The 12912-nt window shown below is 39.0% G+C and overlaps 1 protein-coding gene across 1 annotated transcript in view; it reads right to left on the reverse strand.

Moving 5' to 3' along the window:
* LOC149169626 (rRNA (cytosine-C(5))-methyltransferase NOP2C-like) overlaps positions 1-12912 on the reverse strand; it is a 251675-nt gene that overhangs the window by 57086 nt on the left and 181677 nt on the right. The gene's annotated exons all lie outside the window — the stretch shown is intronic.

Consider the following 12912-nt stretch of genomic DNA (forward strand, 5'->3'; position numbering starts at 1 on the left):
GCCCCTAAGAGGCACCCATTCGACCCCCACTTGAAGGCTATATAAAGGAGATCATTTCTCCTCATTTGGACACATCAATTTTGTCTCATACATCTATGATCTAGTGAAATTACAGGAGGACCGAAATTTCAGGAGGAGGCCGAAATTCTAGGGAGGGCTGAAATTTCAAGAACTTGGTTTTTGACATGGCACTTGATCATGATCTTGGTTACTAGTTTGGCTATTATCTTGTTATGGTTATTTATGTTGTATTGATGAATCTGGAACTCTCTCTCTCTCTCTCTCTCTCTCTCTCTCACACACACATAAGGAAAGCATTTTTGGGCTTCCCCTTGTGGGTTTTTCCCTGGCCTCAGGGTTAATTTCTGTGTCTCTTGTCTCATTGTTTCATGGTTACTTTCTCTCTCTTTCACGTTTATTAGTTGATGTTTTTCTTCTGTATAATTGCTTAAACGTTATTGAATTTAATACCATATGAAACTAATGTTTAATTGATATTGAAGTTATCTGTTGAAGAAAAACTTAATTCTAGCACATGCCCTAGAAATCAACATGGTATCAAAGCCTTTTTGAAGAGCAATCTGGAAGAAAGTTACCTTGAAGCTAATGTGAAGTCCTAGGCTCAAGTTTTGGTTGAATTTCCCAAGTCTCATTTCCTGTTTTGTCGAATTTAAAAAAAAAGGTCTATCTACCTGTGGGCATGCAAGTTTCTCAGAGTTGAACTGGAAAATGATTTGAATTCTATATCTTGAGAGCCTCATGTGGCATGATGTTCTTTGTTTTATTCAATCATCTTCGAGGCAAAGTTCTACTTCAGTATCATTTGACTTCTCCTATGTGGTAGTTGTTGGACTTTGTTTGTGGAGGCAGATTTTTCAAAACTTAGCTTCTCATTATCTATGAATAATAAGTGAAGTTCTGAGGTTAGAATATATATATATATATATATATATGCGCAGTTGCAATATGCAAAATTATGAAGCACTTAAAGAGGTTTGATCAAGATCATCTTTGTAGTATTGAGTTAAGACCCCTTTTGATTCGTCTTTCAGAAGCAGCAAAGGTCCAAATCTATTCTATAAATTTGTGATAAGCTTTTGATCTCTCTGTGGCACTCACGCTAGCTATCTAAGGCATTATTTGGCATTCAATGAACTAGGAAAGAATTTACAGACCTGAGGCCACTATTTTGATCTGAGAGCTCTATGGCTCCTTTAATGCAAGCCTCTTTGTATGTATTCTTTGCGAGTTGACTGTATGCAAAGGTTCTAAATGAATAAGTTCTATGACTCCAAAGTCATGTATTTTATGACTCGTCCTGAGGCTTCTATTATACAAGAAATTGATTCTCTATGGAAATTTGGCTCAAGTTTTGGCTAAATTTCCTAAGTCTCATTTCCTGTTTTGTCGAATTTAAAAAAAAAGGTCTATCTACCTGTGGGCATGCAAGTTTCTCAGAGTTGAACTGGAAAATGATTTGAATTCTATATCTTGAGAGCCTCATGTGGCATGATGTTCTTTGTTTTATTCAATCATCTTCGAGGCAAAGTTCTACTCCGGTATCATTTGACTTCTCCTATGTGGTAGTTGTTGGACTTTGTTTGTGGAGGCAGATTTTTCAAAACTTAGCTTCTCATTATCTATGAATAATAAGTGAAGTTCTGAGGTTAGAATATATATATATATATATAGATATATATATATGCACAGTTGCAATATGCAAAATTATGAAGCACTTAAAGAGGTTTGATCAAGATCATCTTTGTAGTATTGAGTTAAGACCCCTTTTGATTCGTCTTTCAGAAGCAGCAAAGGTCCAAATCTATTCTATAAATTTGTGATAAGCTTTTGATCTCTCTGTGGCACTCACGCTAGCTATCTATGGCATTATTTGGCATTCAATGAACTAGGAAAGAATTTACAGACCTGAGGCCACTATTTTGATCTGAGAGCTCTATGGCTCCTTTAATGCAAGCCTCTTTGTATGTATTCTTTGCGATTTGACTGTATGCAAAGGTTCTAAATGAATAAGTTCTATGACTCCAAAGTCATGTATTTTGTGACTCGTCCTGAGGCTTCTATTATACAAGAAATTGATTCTCTATGGAAATTTGGCTCAAGTTTTGGCTAAATTTCCCAAGTCTCATTTCCTGTTTTGTCGAATTTAAAAAAAAAGGTCTATCTACCTGTGGGCATGCAAGTTTCTCAGAGTTGAACTGGAAAATGATTTGAATTCTATATCTTGAGAGCCTCATGTGGCATGATGTTCTTTGTTTTATTCAATCATCTTCGAGGCAAAGTTCTACTCCGGTATCATTTGACTTCTCCTATGTGGTAGTTGTTGGACTTTGTTTGTGGAGGCAGATTTTTCAAAACTTAGCTTCTCATTATCTATGAATAATAAGTGAAGTTCTGAGGTTAGAATATATATATATATATATATATATATATATATATATATATATATATATGCGCAGTTGCAATATGCAAAATTATGAAGCACTTAAAGAGGTTTGATCAAGATCATCTTTGTAGTATTGAGTTAAGACCCCTTTTGATTCGTCTTTCAGAAGCAGCAAAGGTCCAAATCTATTCTATAAATTTGTGATAAGCTTTTGATCTCTCTGTGGCACTCACACTAGCTATCTATGGCATTATTTGGCATTCAATGAACTAGGAAAGAATTTACAGACCTGAGGCCACTATTTTGATCTAAGAGCTCTATGGCTCCTTTAATGCAAGCCTCTTTGTATGTATTCTTTGCGAGTTGACTGTATGCAAAGGTTCTAAATGAATAAGTTCTATGACTCCAAAGTCATGTATTTTGTGACTCGTCCTGAGGCTTCTATTATACAAGAAATTGATTCTCTATGGAAATTTTGCATATGTTCCAGTCCAAGCTCACTCATGAAATCGAATGGAGATTCTAAGATCAAGCCTATGTGGCATACGAAAGGCATCAGAATATATATATATATACACACACACACACACACGAAGGGCCTTTATACCTGCTTTAGGAGGGCCCGTATATTAGTTCATTTATCTAAATAAATATATTTCCTACTAATCATAAGGAAGGATGGCTCACCTAATGAGCATTCGTGAGGTCGGTCAGAGGCATAATGGATTCTCCCTTCTCCTTCCTGTCTCAGTATATTTTGTGGATTTTGTGGTTGATAAGATTTGTAAATCAAATCAGTGGTTCCTTCGCCCCAGCACGATCCATAGGCACCTTAGGAAAGGGCGTGAGGCAAGGACATGAGATTGAAAAAGAAAGGGGATTCTCTTTTCAATCGGCAAGTCATGTAAAGATAGATCTCCAGACCGAATTCCAGTGCTCAAATTAGTGTGTTAGATGTTCAAACGTATCATTCCTAAGGTCAAATCCATTCCCCCATCCCAATGTATAGACCCTCCATACGAAATGAAGCTAACGGGTCCACCCTATGACCCTGTTATGAGAGAGAGTTTCTTGCCTCCCACGATTCAGATAATAAAAAGAATTTGTTATGGAGTTTATGCTATTGCGAACCATAGCTGCTAGAACGAGCTCCAAGCGTTTGGTCCTTCCTTCTGTTTCTCATTGAATTCCCATCTCGGGTATATATATATATATATATATAGATCCTTAATAAACTGAAAATTCAAGGCATTAGAGCTCTATAGCACTGTTGTATTTTCTTTTGTGGTAGTGTTGCAAAGCCATCCAAGATCCATGATGAGTCAAGTACAAGAGCCAAGCCAAACTAATTTTTATTCGAGTTTGTACAGTAGGTTTGTCATCTTGAAGATTAAAATTTGAAGATTTATGACTGAACAGAAGCCCATTGTCTCTATGTTTGAGACCAAGTTCGAAGAAGATCATAGTCTAGTTGTAATGCTCACCTTTCTAAGGTACTATGCGAAATTTGAGGTATGATGAAAATTTTGTGAAGCTGAGCCTGAGAACGAGCTTTGAAATATTGACGTTAACCCTATATGTTCATAGAAGAAGGACAATGGACATTTCTAGAAGCCAACTCTTCAAAAGAAAGGTCCTCTAGTCAAAATCTCTATGATCTCTATGAATTTTGTCACATCCAAAGAATGTCTGCCAAATCTCTTTGATCTTCTAGCTCAATCTCCAAATGGAAGTTGACGGAGTCATGTGTTGAAAGTCTAAGATACACTCAACCCATAATTCTTTGAAGGTTTGAATATCAAAGAAAGAATCATATCTGACAAAAGGCATTTTGATTTGCAATCACTGTTGATGATTTTACTTAAGGGTTTCCAAAATTGAAGATAATGCACAATGAGTATTGGATATCTAAGGTTTTATGACATCTGTTTTTTGAAGGGTTCAGGACTTGAATGTTGAAGGGTTTCCTAGTTGAAAATCTCTAGGATTGCCAATATGTGTTGCTCTTCTAGAACTTTATATCAATCCTAATAGATCATTAGGGTTTGAAGTTAAAACCCTAGCCAATCAATTGGTAACTCTATCTAGGGTTGTTGATGAAAGATCTGACATCTTGATGATGAGATTGATTTGCAAGCTTGATAAGGCTAAAGATTGAGATGGAGTTGTTATGAGCTCAAAAGATAAGTATCTTATATTTCTTTTATTGTTTTAATAATTACTGACATTGGATTGTTTATGGTAGGGATTGGAGATGAAAATGGACCAAATGTTAGAACTAATTATGTTCTTTTGAAAGAAGAAACGCTAACTTCATACACTCAACAATTCAACATCAAAGGCTACCTCGAACTATCAAGTACCATGTGGAGTCATCAAGTAGCCAAGCACTCCATTCTGGGTGGACAATGTTGCATCGACAAGGTCATATCTGCTCTTTGGAATGGGTGGTACAACGTCTGGTATGTTGCTAAATGGGGTGATAACCACACCTACGAAGGCCTCTACAAGTGTAACAATACCACCTAACAAAACCTTCTCAAGATAAAGTGAAATCACCAATCATTAGGGAGAATAACCATCAATGCATCATAGTGTTCAATACCTAATGTTAGGGGCACAGTTATACTTCACACCTACGTTGCAGGAAAAGGTTGGCTAGGGGCCATCCCAGTACCCAAAACAGCCTGAAACGCTGAAACAACTCCAAAACGCCTTGATTCGTACCATATGACATTTCATGATTTCTGTTACCACTCAAACTAGCATGGGGCCTAAAAGGGACTCCTTAAGGGACAACTACTAAATCAAAGGCAACAATGGAGACTTAGCCCACTGTCACCTCAGTTAAGACTCCCTACTCTTTACGGACTTTCACCGATGGGAGGAGACCCAATGTATGGAAAGTCACTTGTGAAGGATGAATCAACAAACAGATATGAAGTGACCTTAATGATCCTTTTCCTAGAAGGGGGTTAAGAATGGAGCTTGCTTGCTCTTCAAGCAAGGTACAAAGCTTTCTAGGAGAAGGAGGTGAGGATTTAAGGGCTAGGTTTAAGGAATGTGTCATGCAAAGGAGTTTCCCAATCCCTAAAATCCTTATTAAACTTGGTTTCCCAAGTGGTTCTTGAAGAATTAACTTTTCGAAGGTATGGGACCACACGGGACCAAGTGGACCCAGCCTAGGTTAAGGGGAGGGAGTTTAGCAACCAATGATGATCTTAACCCAAACAAGGAAGGGGAAAGGATCAAACAAGAATTTTAACTTAGAGATGTCAAATTGATCTTGTGAGGTACTAGCATAGGGAACACCAGGGAAAATTTTGATCTCAAAACTAGGGCTTGGAATATTTCACAATTCCACTGTTGGAATGGTTTCAAATTTGGAGGCCTTGAGGACACACCAACACAGTAGAGGCTAGGAGATCGAACTTTTTCTATATCGATTTTGTCGGGAAAGTGATGCCCTAGGTGACCCAACTTGGCTAGACCTAGGAAAGAGGGGAAAAAGGTAAAGAAAAGGTTTAAGGTGATCACCTTATGGTGGACCAGTGCCTAATTCCTTTTGGGGATATGGAGTCAGGAAGAATTATGAAGAAGGATCTCGTTTCTAGCTCAAGGAGGCTCTAAGGGCAACTTCATCCAATGTTAGGGCAGAAAAAGAAAGTGACCTTAAAGCGTTTATACTTTGCTTGTAGATGAAGATGGCTTATCAAGATAACTTTGATCTCTAGGACAATTCATTCAACAAACATGGCCCATACATAGAGATATGATATATAGAAACATAATTCCACAATGAAGCAGTAAATGCATGCAGCAATTAGCCCTAAAATAGCAAAAATCCCATGATCAATGTATGTGACAAAGTAAAAGAAAATAGCATCAAAGTTGTACTTACATGTAAGAGAATATATCCAACCATCAATACATTTTCCAATAAAGAAGCTCCAAGATAAGAAAATCCAATCCAAACATCAAAATTCATCCATGCTCCAATTTGTCCTCCAAGAAAGAAATGTGAAATTCTCAAGAGAGAGAATGATCCAATCCAAGTGATGATACAAATGAATTCATGTCTCTCCTATTTATACACTCATTAGGAGTTTGAATTACCTAATTTGAGCCTACATTAGCCCATCAACTAAAATAATGTGCAAATAACTATCTATTGTTGACAAGCCCACCAAACCAGCTCATAAATAAAATAATAAGCCTCCCAAGAGGTTGAGAAATCAATGATGCATGTCGTTGGGTTCTCGAAGAGGCCTGATGAAGTCGATAAGTGCCAAAATGATGAGTTGGACTTCCAAAAGTAATGGGTAAGGGGTTAACCCCTTGTTCTCCACATAATAAACTTGTGGTGCTCCCAATAGCCGTGAGGGCACACAAGTGACCTCATGGGTCTCCAAGTAAGTCGAAGATAACAACAAACCATCTGTAAGGGCTCAGATGATGGTGTAAGTGATGCCACATCAACATGCAGGTCTTGGGTCATCTGCCAAGTGCATGGTACAATTGTGGGGCTAGCTGGGCAAAGGTGAACCAAGTGCATCTTCCTCATCCAATAGGTGAAATCTCAAGCAATCTATGAACATCTCTAGGGATCCATGGAGTGTTGTCTACTGTTGTGGATGCCCATGGCTCTCAACGCACACCCTACATGTGCCAATGTAGCAGTCTCGAGGGTTAGGACCCCGTATCGAATAACCCAACCAAAGATAGAGACCACTGGCAATCCTGTATAAGATCCAATGTGTCCTCTGTTGAGAAATCTAGGGCATCAAAAGATAGGTGATTTCTCTACTTATGATAATTGCTTGTGATAGTCTTTTTACTTCTTGATTATGATCTTCTCTTCTTGAGTTATTATTGTGTTCTTTTCATCAAGACAATTACCAAATCATGAACAATAAAGAGACAAGAGACACAGTATATAGGCTTGTCAGCCAGGGCCAAAACCTCTCACTCTTTGAGAGGAAAACCCAAACAAAATTCTTCTTATAGATCTTCAATTGACAAATACCAAGACCATGACAAAGACCCTTGACACTAGAGTCCTCCCAAGACCAAGTCACTAGCCTCTTCTTGAACCCTGCTCTTCCTCTTCTCCTTCTCGGCTTCCTCTAGAATTTCAGCCTCTCCTTGTCGTTTTGCAACTCCTTTTCTTGACAGCAGAAACCCTAGATCAGATTTGCCACTTGAATAGACTCCTTCTTGAAGGAGATTCTTTCCTCTCTTACTCAGCTTCCTATAGCGTAGATTTCTGCCCAAACAAGAGCACTTCAATGTGACTGCAATCCTTCGACCTCCTCTTAACACCTTTGGATCTGCTACCTTCGCACGTGGGAGGGTGAACTAGCCCAAAACAATCCACAACGATCTTCACTCTCCTTCCTTCTTTCTTCGTTGATGTAGAGGCTTCTTCTATTATGTTTCTCGCGCTTCTTTTGTAAACTTGCTTCACCGAATTACTTGTCTCCAAATGAGGTCGAGCATGGGTATATATAGTCGTTGGTTCATGGCAATTAGACCAACATGATTTCTTGGAGCAGGTTGACTTTACCTTCTAGGATCTTCCTTTGTTGTAGGCCGACTTGATGAGGGCTAGTGATAAGGTCTTGGAAGGTGACTTTACATAGACAAATATGATACTTTACAATGTGTAACACGCATTCATCACATGAGAATGACTCTTTAGAATTTTATGACTGGATGACAATATTCCTAAGGGCTCTCAATGGGAGCCTCAACTAAATAAAATCTCTTGCTCATGAAACCCATGATGCAAGCATTACAATAATTTTATTTTTCTTCTTTACATCTCTTACATAAAATCATAATTACATGTCATTATGAAGACCTGTTAAAATTGGCAACTAGGGCCAAACTCCATGTGGGTCACCTTATTCATGGCTGATAATATTTTTTCCTAGATTCCTCTCTTCGAGAGGTGTAGGATTGATCTAAAGATCATCCGATTCCGATAAGTATTTATGGAGATATGAATTTATTTTGATTATGGACAAATTGTCAAAGACAGCCAGCGACTTATGTAGGCTCAGATGCCCAACAGACACATCTATTCATCTTCAACGTTTGGATATAAATACAGGATGCCTCCTCCTCATTTGGACACTCACTTCTCATCACATATCTCTCTCTCTCTTGCGCAGAAAAGAGTCTTTTCTCTCTCCTGCACAGAAAGGCTCTCTCTCTCACACGTGTGGAAAAAGGACGCAGATTTCTAGGGCTGAAGCTGCAGAAAGGAACTTTGACCAGCGTTGACCAGCGTGGACTCCTCTTTGACTGCGAGTTTGGTGTGGCTGATTCTCCTTGGAAGGCCGCAATTTTTGGCACAGGAATCAAGGTGATCTGACCTCCGGTTTTACAGATATTGACTGCCCTAGTTTAGGGCTGATCTAGGGTTTGTCGTTGTTGATATAAATCATATTTTTGTACTATTTCTCTCTGCTGAATTATTGAAGATAAAAGAATATTTGATCAAAGGGTTTCTCCATATTGGGGTTTGTCCCTGGCTAGCCGCCACATCTTGTGTCTCTTGTCTTGGCTTGTTTTTTGTTGATCGTTTAAATGTTCTATCTGCACTTTACTTTATGTACATGTGATTGCTAATCTGTGGATAATAATAAGAAAAACAAGTAAACTGCTCTAAGCATAGAACATACCATAATTTAACATGGTATCAAAGTTGAGGTGAAGACAAAGCCCAAGCAAGAGCAAGAGCAATCACCGAAAAGAAGGTTGGCAAGGCTATCTAAAAGAAACTATTGGGTCCTCAACACACTTCCCTACTGAAGACAAACTCCGTGAGAAGTCTGACTACCACGGATGGAAGATGTCTCTAGATCTAACATTAGAAGAACAAGAAGTGCTGGACCATGTGAGAGGCGGAGTTGTTGAACCTCCATCAAATGCATCCGCTGCTGCTAGGAACAAATAGACCAAGGGAGAAGTCAAAGCAAAGAAGATCATCTGGGACTCTATCGACAAATGCTTGGTGGCCTATGTTTCTGAGCTGAACACCTCCAAGGAAATCTACGATAGACAGGTGAGTTTATTTAGAGTTAATGATGCAAATCAAGTCCTGTTTCTTAGAAATAAGCTGAAGGAAATTAAGAAGGGCAAAGATGAAAATATGCAAGCATATTTCTTAAGGATCACCGAGATCAAGAACGATCTCCTATCTATTGGGGAAGTGATTCCTGACAGGGAAATGGCACTCACAACTCTTGGAGGACTACCATCTGAATGGTATATATTCAGGACTACTCTCCTAAACAATAATATAATTCCTGGATTTGAAGAATTAATGGCAAGATGCATTCAAGAAGAAGCTAGGATGGAAGAACAGAAAATGCCCACACTTAAAGGTCATCCCGCTGCCTTTTCTTCTCATGCTAAAAGAAGAAACAATTCTGGGGCTAAATCCAAAGGAAAGGCTAGCCCAAAGGATGGAAGAAAAGGACGATGTTACCATTGCAATAAACCAGGTCATTATGCAAGGGAGTGTCCTGATAAAAGGGACTCACACCAGGATGATGATCAAAATCCCTCTCAAGGCAATCAAAGAAATGGCAGGTCAAATGACCGAGGTAAAAGGAGTGCTGGAAATCAAAGAAGAGGACAACCATTCAAGAAGGCAAGAAATTCCAGGTAAATCTAATTTCGTTAACAATAAGCAACATGAATATTATCTACCAGCTGCTCTATCTACCTCTGCTCCTCCTGACTCATTGGGAAATTGACTTATTGATAGTGGTGCCTCAAGGCACTTCACTGGTTACAAAGAAGCTCTCCATAATCTAATAGAAAAAGAAACCAACCTGGAAATTGTTCTTGGAGATAATTTGAAATATCCCGTGAAAAGTGTAGGAAATGTCTCTCTTAAATTGAATCAGGGTAATACAATCCACCTACAAGATGTATTATATGTACTTAATCTTAAAAAGAACCTGGTGTCCATTTCGGCTATGGAAGACAAAGGCTACAAGGTGGCTTTCAACGATGGCAAGGTACGTGTATGGAAAAAGAATATTAAAGATGCCTTCACTCTTGGGTTTCGAGTTGATTCATTATATCAGGTCGAAGGAAGTCCGCTAGGTGTCATGTCTTGTGACACATCTCTTCAGTCCGAACTATGGCATCGGAGGTTTGCTCACCTTCATTATAAAGCTCTACCCGATGTTAGACAAATGGTGACCGGGATGCCCGAATTCCGAGTAGAGCAAGAAGGTGTATGTCTGGGATGTGCCAAAGGAAAGCTCAAAAGGGGACCATTTCCCTCAAGCCAAAGCAAGACCTCCGATATATTGCAATTGGTTCACTCAAACATATCTGGTATGATGCCTGTGAACTCCTTGGGAGGATATTCATATTACCTCACTTTTACAGATGATTATTCTCGCAAGACTTGGATATACTTCTTGAAAAAGAAGGATGAAGTGTTCTCCTAGTTTCGACACTTCAAAGCCTTGATCGAGAATCAAACCGAAAAGAAGATCAAGATTTTAAGGACTGATAACGGGACTGAATATGAATCCAATGAGTTTCATAACTTTTGCAATGAGGCTGGCATTAAGAGGGAGACTACTACACCATATACTCCTGAGCAGAATGGTGTGGCAGAAAGGAAGAACCGTACAATTGTGGAAGCTGTCCGTGCTATGCTCCATGATCAAAGACTTCCAAAATTTTTATGGGCCGAAGCTGCAAACACCGCCGTATATGTACAAAACCGATGCCCTCATCAAGCATTAGGTTCCAAGACTCCCGAAGAGATGTTCACTGGTAAGAAACCTGACATATCTCATTTCAGAATTTTTGTAAGCCCTGAATATTTTCATGTGCCAAAAGAGAAAAGGGATAAATTGGGTGCATCTGGAAAGAAAGGAATCTTTGTGGGCTATAGTGAAAACACTAAGGGCTATAGAATCTATGTAGCTGGTCAAAGGGAAGTCGAGATTAGTCATGATGTCACCTTTGACGAAGATATGGCCCTTAGCAAGGTGGACAATCTTCCTACTTTGAGGAGCTCTCAAGAAGATGACACCAGGGAACCGAAGGAAAAAGAAGATGAGACAATGCCCGATGTGGAAGAACCCTTGGATCCTGTTAGACTCCGTCTTGTCAAGTTAAATGTGAGATTAATATGTAATTTGTCATGATGTTCCAAAGCTCTGCAGTTCTTCAAATGACAGTGTTTTTGATGTGGATGGTGAGACAATACCTGCAAAAGTTAGAAATGGATTTACATTCTCCGCAGCTGATGAACAAGGACTAGACCATGCATTACTATAGAAAGAAGCCAAATTGGTGGCTAGCAAGAGAAAGAGCCCAACAAGCCCGCATTTCTAGCTCCACTCAATAATCTGCTTCAAATTCATTTATGTTTTGCTAATATAACAGTTTGAAGAAAACAAACATGCTGGTGCAGTTTCAGCAGCTGGAAAAAATCAGAGTTCTCTGTCTTTATCGTATGAGGCAGCCATAGATGTAATTTCATCTAACAGCACCAATATAGCCAATGAATTTCTTATCATGTTTGAATATTTGAAGATGCTAGAGTTAGAGGATTCTTTATCACAGCTCAAGGTTATCCATGTTGCTGGAACTAAAGGAAAGATTCGAAATATCTCAGGAAAAGTTTCTGGCAAACTTTTGGTGGTGTTGGGACCGGTTGAAGGATAATTGAACGGAGGATGTGCCTATGCCTAATTATTTCTGCCTCCCTACTCTAGTACATCGTGCATATGAACGCTTATTATCTAGTGGAGCGATCTTGCCATCACCAACACTTCGGCTGCGACTTCTTCGATCAGTAGTAACAGTTCTTCGTGACTGGACACTTTCAACTCTTGCACAGAGAATGGGCACAAGTGCCACTGGTGCTTCTCTTATTCTCGGAGGGGTGTTAACGTCTGAGCAAACTGCTTCTATTAATCAAGGTGCAGTGTATAATAATGAACCACTTGATCGTCGTGACTATTCTGGAAATGTCCAAGCTGGGTCTCCTGTGATATACAAGGAAAAGGGAATGCAGATGTCAGTGAAAATTTTCCAAAGAAAGCCAGAGCGGAGTCAAAACAAGCGATGGAAACTGTCTATGGTCAAAAAGCAGATATAGTGGACTCCAAATGGAATTCAGAAATATTAAATGCTCAACGAAAAATTGGTATCAATCTACAAGAGGTTACATTTGGGCCAAAGCAAGAAAAATAAAGAGTTAGTGCTTCAGAAAATATCACTGTGGAGCCAACTCCAGAAACAGAGATCGTTAATGATGGAGCTGGACATTTATAAGGCACAGAGTATGCTATTTCTGAAAATTGCAATGAAGTGATTGAATCTCTTAGGAAAGAGGTCATAAGGAAACTTGGAAGAAAGAGTGCAGGACATAAACGCCTTTGTTTGGTTACAGGTGCCCAGTCCTTGATCAAAGAACATGATGAAGGAACAAAAGAGGATTAGGTAGACATAATTGCTAA

Source organism: Pinus tabuliformis, chromosome 4_2, assembly GCF_031772625.1.
Source record: "Pinus tabuliformis cultivar Carrire ecotype Pingquan chromosome 4_2, CPIR1, whole genome shotgun sequence".
Classification (NCBI taxonomy): Eukaryota; Viridiplantae; Streptophyta; class Pinopsida; order Pinales; family Pinaceae; genus Pinus; species Pinus tabuliformis.